Source organism: Pteropus alecto, unplaced genomic scaffold (genome assembly GCF_000325575.1).
Source record: "Pteropus alecto unplaced genomic scaffold, ASM32557v1 scaffold24, whole genome shotgun sequence".
Classification (NCBI taxonomy): domain Eukaryota; kingdom Metazoa; phylum Chordata; class Mammalia; order Chiroptera; family Pteropodidae; genus Pteropus; species Pteropus alecto.
In genome coordinates, this window is record NW_006439192.1 from 22,479,627 (window position 1) to 22,487,757 (window position 8,131).

General features: G+C 33.5%; 1 pseudogene; it reads right to left on the reverse strand.

Annotated features, from left to right (window-relative positions):
- Positions 1-6,341: 6,341 nt before the first annotated feature.
- LOC102888015 lies at positions 6,342-7,017 on the reverse strand (annotated as a pseudogene).
- Positions 7,018-8,131: the final 1,114 nt, after the last annotated feature.

Sequence of the window (8,131 nt, forward strand, 5' to 3'; positions counted from 1 at the left end):
ACTTTAACACATCTTTTAGTAAATATATATAATAAAAAAATTAGTCTCTTACTTGTTTTCCCTTTTGGAGAGATGTTTTTACTTTTATACATTTAACAGTATGTTCCTGCTACTTTCCAAACAGCCTAACACCATTCAATTAAGAAACCTTCCCAGCTGGCATAGCCAATAAGTACTTGAATTTTTCTAAATGTTTTTTGGGGCTCTTTCTCTAGCCCCAAGGCCTCCAATTTTCACAAGATAGCAATTTAAATGTGAGTTTATTTTCATAGTCTCAAAGTTAGCAAAAGAAATAGAATGCATTCTTTTTTAATTACACTTTCTAAAAAGAGTGTGTAGAAAAAAAAGCAAAGAATATGTTTTGAAATTACTTAGTAATCAGTTAAAAATGCTCATATTTAAATCTATATTTTTAAAGACATTTATAAGAGAAATTCAATTAACTTTGGTTATAAACATTCATTTAAATTAATGAGTTGTTGTTAAAATACAGACTATCATTTCAGTTTCCATCAGAACATAAAAAAGCATTGCCATTCTACATAAATTTGATGCTGGGAACATCTCTTTCCAACTATTGTCAACATAAGAAACATCCAAACCTGTAGAGAATTTTTATGAGTTTATTTGAGTCGAACTGACGACAATTATTAAAAAGCAAAATTTCAACAGATTGAGAAAATGCTCCAGAGAATAGCAGTTTTGCAGCTTATTTTATACATTAGAATCAAAGGAGGAGATGGAAAGAGGACCACACGAAATTACTGATAGTAGATCAAGGAGGCAGGAAAAAGCAAAATAGAGAGTCTTTAGGATTGGATAAAAAGTAAAACAAAGAGACTTCTTTTACATTGGTGAGTACAGAACAGTTAATAATTAACATTTACAGCACATACAGATAGTATTCTGGAACAAGATAACAAGGAGGGGTCTGTGGTCTCTTGTTCTGGTGCATGGCTCGTGCCCTGAAGGGTCCAGAAAAAGGGGGTTACTCTCACATTCCAAAGATAAGTTATCTTAGATGCAAAACAAAATAGACAGGCTCACTTAAGGTAAAGATTAACATTTATCAAGAAAGCGATAGGCCCAGGATGTGACTACCTACCATGACGCACTTTAGTTAGAAATTTTTATGTTCAGATCAGCCTATGTGGTTAATTTTGGTCACTGAGTTTATAGGGCCCAACATACTGGCCTTCCTTGAGCTTGTCAGATTTAGTATATGGCCCCTTTTTTGTTCACACTATGAATAAAACATGAATGACATAATATAAGAATGTTGAAACACGGAGCATCTAGAGATTTTATTGTTTATTAATAAATTACCTTGACAATTTCATTAAATAATAGTTAAATGATTTTCTATAATATTTTATGAAACTCAAAGATTTGAATCATCTAGTGATCAGCAGTAAAGCTACTACAAGGGTGAAGATTTGCTGATGAGTCAATGTTTAGTTTGCTAGGACAACTCTTACATAGAACCATAGACTGGGTCGCTTAAACAACAGAAATTTATTGTCTCACAGTTCTAGAGGCTGAAAGTCCAAGGCCAAGGTGTCAACTGGGTTGATTCTTTCTAAAGGTCATGAAAGAGCTTCTGGTGGCTTACAGGCAAACTTTGGCAACCCTTGGCTTGTAGAGGCATCATCATTCTGATCTTTACATGCCTTCTTCTTCACATAGCATTTCCCTGTGTGTTCTCTATGTAGAAATTTTCCCCATTTTAAGACATCAGTCATACTGGATTAGGGCCCATTAAAATGACCTCATCTTAAATGAACTATTACATCCACAATGATCTTATTACCAAATAAGATCATATTCTGAGGTAATGGGGATTAGAACTTTAATTATGAATTTTTGAGGACCATAATCTTTATTACAGGTTAATCACTTGCCTTTCATTGTTTCGTTTAATCCCTACATCAACCCAATGAGAGGTATTATTATTCCCACTTCAGAGTAGAGAAAACAGAGACTTCATTAGGTTAAGTAAATTATCCAGAGTCACATAAGTGGCAAGATCCAGGAGTCAAATCCAGGCGTACTTGATTCCAAACCCCATGTCTTTAGAATGACTTTGAAACTTCTAAACAAAACACTACTTTCAAATAAGTTTCATTAATGACATATGTCTGAAAGTAGGAATATTTATTCTCCAAAAAGCATGATTTAAAATGATAGTTATCTTTATGACATTGTTTATGGTGACAGTTTTATGGGTGTATACTATCTTCAGATTCATCAAGATGTATGCATTAAACATGTACAGCTTTTGTGTATGTCAGTCATACCTCAAAAAAAAAGTAATGCAATAGAGAACAGTAAACAAAAATGAGTGATACGTAAAAGAGAGAAAATGACAGGTGTAGAGAAATAACATGTAGCTATTTATAAAGAAATATTGCTATTTATCTCTCAAAGTTTTTTTTGTTTGTTTTGTTTTTTTTTTTTTTTACTGGTTTCTCTGCCGCATGGATATAAGCAGTAAATAGAAAATAATATCCAAACTTGGCTTTTCTAAATTGTAACTCAAATGATACTTGCAAAACCAAGATACAGGCTTACAAATGTATTATAAAACCTCACTGTAATCCAGGAAACTCTTCTTTTACTTCATTTTGAAGCAGATAACATATTTTTTTGGAATATATTTTCTGACATGGAAAAAATATTTAACATGTCTTATTATAAAACCTTTGCAAGCCATTAATTTCTATTATAAATATATAATATTCATGCCTTGCAAATATGTATAATTTTGATTAATATGAACATATTACATATATGTACATACATAAATTTGATTTGGGGGGAGGTTGCTAGCGACATTTTGATTGTTATTACACTTACTTTCCCTTTCCTTTTTTCACATCTTTTAGTTCTTAAAAATCCAAATTGGTAACCTAATTCTGAAATGTTCTCTTAAACTCATAGCTATGAATATTAAACTGACATGCTTCCCTGGGCCTATGCTAAAATTTACTGAAAACAAATCAAATTAACATAACTACCTGCTCCAAGAAATTCTTGCTCTTGAGAGAGAAGATTGAACCACCCAAAATAGCTTGCTACAGAGACTGATGACTGCTGTTCAAGATTCACTTCAAGATCTTTCCTTTACTGTCCCCACCAGTCTAAAGGTTTAATGTCACAATTTCTCTCTAATTCGACGCGTTTCAAGTCCTTGACGAATCATCTTAAAAATCACATATTCCAGACCTTAAAACAATATAACTATCTTCCGACTTCTCTTTTTGAGACACTACTAAACCTACGTCGAGGTAATGTTCTATTTAACATTTTTTAACAGAATTATCTGAATCGTGTTCTGTAGAATTGATAGTCAGCAGTTCAAAAGAGAGCATCTGAAAATATGTAAACTATTTACAATAATGGTGGTTATGGTAGAAATAGCCATAGCAGAAGCAGCTGCAGAAGCAGAATTCATATTGGAATAACAAGCACTTCACATGCTCCCCTATCCCATCAGGATTACAAGATTCATACAAGCCACACGATTTTTCAAATATATTTATATATGTATATACATATTGATTTGTTGTGTTTTCATATTCTCAAAATATAATGCATCTGATAATTTGAAAGTTGTATTATCTTCTGGATTCTCAGAAGGCTGTTACAATTTAAATAATGATAAAAATATATGCGGGTTCTTAAGGACATAGTACTCTTATTTTCTGTGTTTTAAGATTCTTATTTTAAAAAATGTTATGAAGTAAGTAAAATTATGCCCATTTTAAAAAACACAAAACCCAAGACTCAGAGAAATTAAAGTTCATTCAGGTACTATGTGAATTAAATCCTTTACATTCGGAAGCCCATTTTCATTGTTCCATGCCAGACTATTCCTTTAGTACAATAGTGAAGCAGCAATTTAATGCCTGGAATGACATGTTATTTAATATATTGTAGCACTTCTTATAAAATAAAATAGAACATTATCACATTTGTATATTTCAATATATCTTAAAATGAGTGTAGCGTTTTCAACATATTTTTATTAGCGCTTATTTCATGGTGAAATCATCTGTTTATATGTTTGTTCCCTCAAGCTCTTTGTGAATAGAGATTGCATACCAATCATTTTTATATCTCTTTCACTGAACTATGTCTGGAAAATAGGGATATAATAGGGAGACATATATGTTAGTTGAATGAATAAATGATCAGGGGTTCTGAAAAATTGAGTGCTTAATTACATATATTATTTATTTTTTAAAAAATAACTGAACATTTTGAAAATAAAATAAAATAATTTCTTAATTAATTTTTCATACTTGTTTTTCTTACAATGAGTTCCTGTATTTCATTCCCTTTTATTCTGTAATGGTCTTTGTTATGCATGTTCTACTTGAAAAGAAAGTAAGCCCAAGTAGAGGATCAGTAAAAAAATAGGTTACTCACTGCAATAGAAGGGATATCATAACTCCCAGTTCTGTTTTCTGCTGAAACCTTCAGGGCAGAGAACAGCTACTGCAGTTAATTTGCAAACTGAGCATAATGAAACATTCATGATAGGTCTCAAATTATTCTTTTTGTGAAGCAAATACATCAACTCTTGTACGCTTCATATGAAAATTACAGCCTAGTTCAGGACAGAGTCTACATTAAACAACCTGAACCTCTAGAGTAATGAGAAATGTCATGTGTTCCTGTTGGAAAGGAGCCAGATACTAGAAGCAACACTTCGCAATTATTTTAATAACCAAAAGTGGCCTAAATCTCTGTTCTACAATTTGCCCACAAATAGCAGGTCCAGAGAGTTTTATTGAGTCTAACCTCAGCAAACCAGTCCCATTGTTAAACTCCTTCAACCTCTCATTCCCTTTGCTTCCTTCCCTGCTTGAGAGCACCACACTCAGCCTCGGGTTGCCCCTGAGGGCCTGTAAAACACTTTCTTGCCTAGTGGACCATGATTATTCACACTAGCATTTTTGTATCTCTTGAGTTCCATAAGGAGACCAGAACCTTTCTCAACCTTTCACTAATACTTATAAATTTGACTTACCAGGTTCTGCTTGTTGAATCCTTAAGCAAATGGGTGGTCTTGCTGACGTGTCGAGAACCAGCTTCTTCTGGGAGTAAACTAAGAAAGGGTTTTAATTTCTTCAGGTCACCAGTTATAATTGGTGCAGTAATGGTGCCCATGTGAAAGATTTAAAACAACTGATAAAATGCTTAAGTGGCAAGTTAGTATTCTAAAAGAATGCATAAAACCTCTTTGAATTTCTTAATTCACTCTCTAAAAATTTTATACCTCTCTTCTCTCTCACAATAATCCCGTAAGAATCAGGAGGCAGATTATTATTTCATAGACAGGAACATTGAAGCCCTATTCTCAGTCGTAATCTTACATGAAGTGTGTCTTGATTTATTTTTTTAAAAAAATTTTTGTGATTATAAAATTATTGCATGGTCATTATAAAGCATTAGAAAAACAATGAAAGAAAGAATAAAATAGAATCCTCTTTAATAAGCCCAATAAGAGAAGATATACAGTAAACATTTTCATGGCTTTATATATTTATACATTTAATTATGAACTTGGAGTTGTATATTTTATTCACTCAATAATGTACCAGGAGTAATTTCTGAAATTCAAACTCGATTTTGAGAACTTAATATTTAAGAGATGCAAAGTACATTTACTTAATTCAAGCATAATTCAAGTAGTATAATTCAAGCAATTTACTTTTAACTAATTCATTGAAGCAAAATCTTTGTAAAGAACTCTTTGTGATTAACTATGACTATTTCTTCCTAGTATTAATAGTGATTTGAAAGGCATGCACATGTAATATCAAGAGTCTTAACATTAATTGTCAGATTATCTTTACGAAAATTTAAAAAAAAACACTCCTTTACATCTCTATAAAAATGCTTGTCACTTAAAATGTCACAAACTCTGGATGTCTTCATTGTTTTAATCCTTGCCAATTTGATAGGTAAATAACAATAAATTATTTAGATTTGTATATCCTTAATGGTCTTCGAGATCAAACACCTTTTTTTAAATATCTATTGTCATAATTATTTTTGTGTATCGTTTGTTCATGTCCTTTGGTCATTTTTTTCTTTGGAGCATTTGTATTTTAATTTATAAGCTCATCAAAGTTCTGAAACACGCATTGTAATTTTTTTTCCAATTAACTGTGTACTTTTAAGATCATTTCAGTTGTGTTTTTCTTGTTAAACTCATCAGCATTTATTTCATTTTTTTAAATTTTTTTCCTCTCGGAAATTTTATTGGTCCTGGGGAAGGGATGGCTGGCAGGTGGCTCCTGCCTGCCTCCTGCTGAGAGTGCCACAAGTTCTCACCGTTTCCCGTTGCCATTGATGGGCAGGTTCACGTGCTCGGGGGAGGCCAGGAAGGCCTTGAGCTTGGTCCGGGCGCGGAGGCAAGCCACGTAAGCTGAGAGCAAGGGGAAGGAGTCCAGGCAGCCAGGGGCCAGGACCTGGTGATTCAGAAGCAAGTCCAGCAGGTTGTAGACAGCGAAAGAGATCTGGTTGCCCACGATGAAGGCCTGGCCCACCTGGTTTGGGACAGCAGGGCCTCAAAAGACTTCAGGTGCCCTGGCAGCTCCTTCACATAGTTCTCCTTGCCAGTCTCGTTGTTGATGTAGATGAGGGTGAAGTATTTGCAGCGGTGTCCTCCGCATTGTCACTCACCACTTCCACCAGGGCCGCCTCCCGCTGGTCCGCCCCATGCAGCCGGAGGGAGCAGCCCAGGTGGCGCAGGATGGCATTGGACTGGTACAGGACGAGGTCTCCATCCTGGAACTTAGGGAGCTGCGGGTACAGACAGGAGGCCTTGAGAGAGCCCTGCAGCCAGGTCTCCATGGACACCATGTCCTCCTTCCAGATCTGGCCCTGGTCAGCCAGCAGCATGCACATAGTCTCGCAGCGCCCTGGAACAGGGAAGTAGACGATGGTGTAGGGGGCATGGTTGTGGTGTAGACAAAGACGACGGCGGCAGAAGAGCGCCGGCATTTATTTTTATTCCTTTCTTTTTGTTTTTATGTTTAGAGGGAAAACATTTCTAATTCCAAGGTCAAATAAATGTTTACTTAGATTTTTTTCAGCACTTTTATTGTTTTGCTTTTACATTTAACTTTCAAAGCCATCTGGGCATATATTGGCTAATTGGACAATATAATAATATTTGTCCAGAACTATTTATTGGTTGATTCATTACATGCACACTCATTTAAAATGCCACATTTATACAAAATGGCCTATACTTGTCTGGATCTTCTCCTTAACTTTATGCTGTGTTCCAAGTAGCTTATGTTAATTCTTACATCATAAACATCAATTTAAAATATCATGTAGGATATTTGTCTTCATTCTGAATACTCAATATTTTATCTGTTTTTCTATTCTACTGTTGTTCCATGTGATTTTAGAAACATATTTTGCTATTAAAAATAATTCATTGGAATTTCAGTGGTATTAAACATATTCACTATTTTGGTGGAATTAATAACCATGTGTTTTGACCTTTGAAATCTAGAAAGACAAATTAATCTCTAATTATTTAAATCTGATATTTCTTAACTTCGTAGTAGATTTTTTAAATCTGTTTTATAATTCATTAATGTTCCTTATTTAGATCATATTTAAGTATGAGTTAAGTAAGTTCATCCTGTCTGTGATTTTAATAATATTTAATTTTAAAGATGTTTGAATTAATATTTCAAGACTCAACCTTTCCACTGAATTGTTGATCCATATTCATTAGTTTATCTAACATTATTACTTTGATATCAAATATTCATCTAAATTTAAACCAAGACAAAAAATGATTTCCTCATTTTTTGCACAAATAATGTCATCACCTTAGGAGGTCGTCCTTGACCAATGTAGATAAACATTTCTCTAACTATATACGACCTACTGCTATTATTTTTTACCAATATTTTTCTGCTTTGATTTTAAGTAATATATATTATCTAAAATTAGATTGCATATTATATGTGAATTGTATTCTCTAAACACACTTTCGAATATACACTACTTGAGTATAGCAACTTTATCCTTCATATTTGTTTCTGTAGTTCTAATAACAGAGATTCAAACACAGTTGCTACTAAATTATATTTTT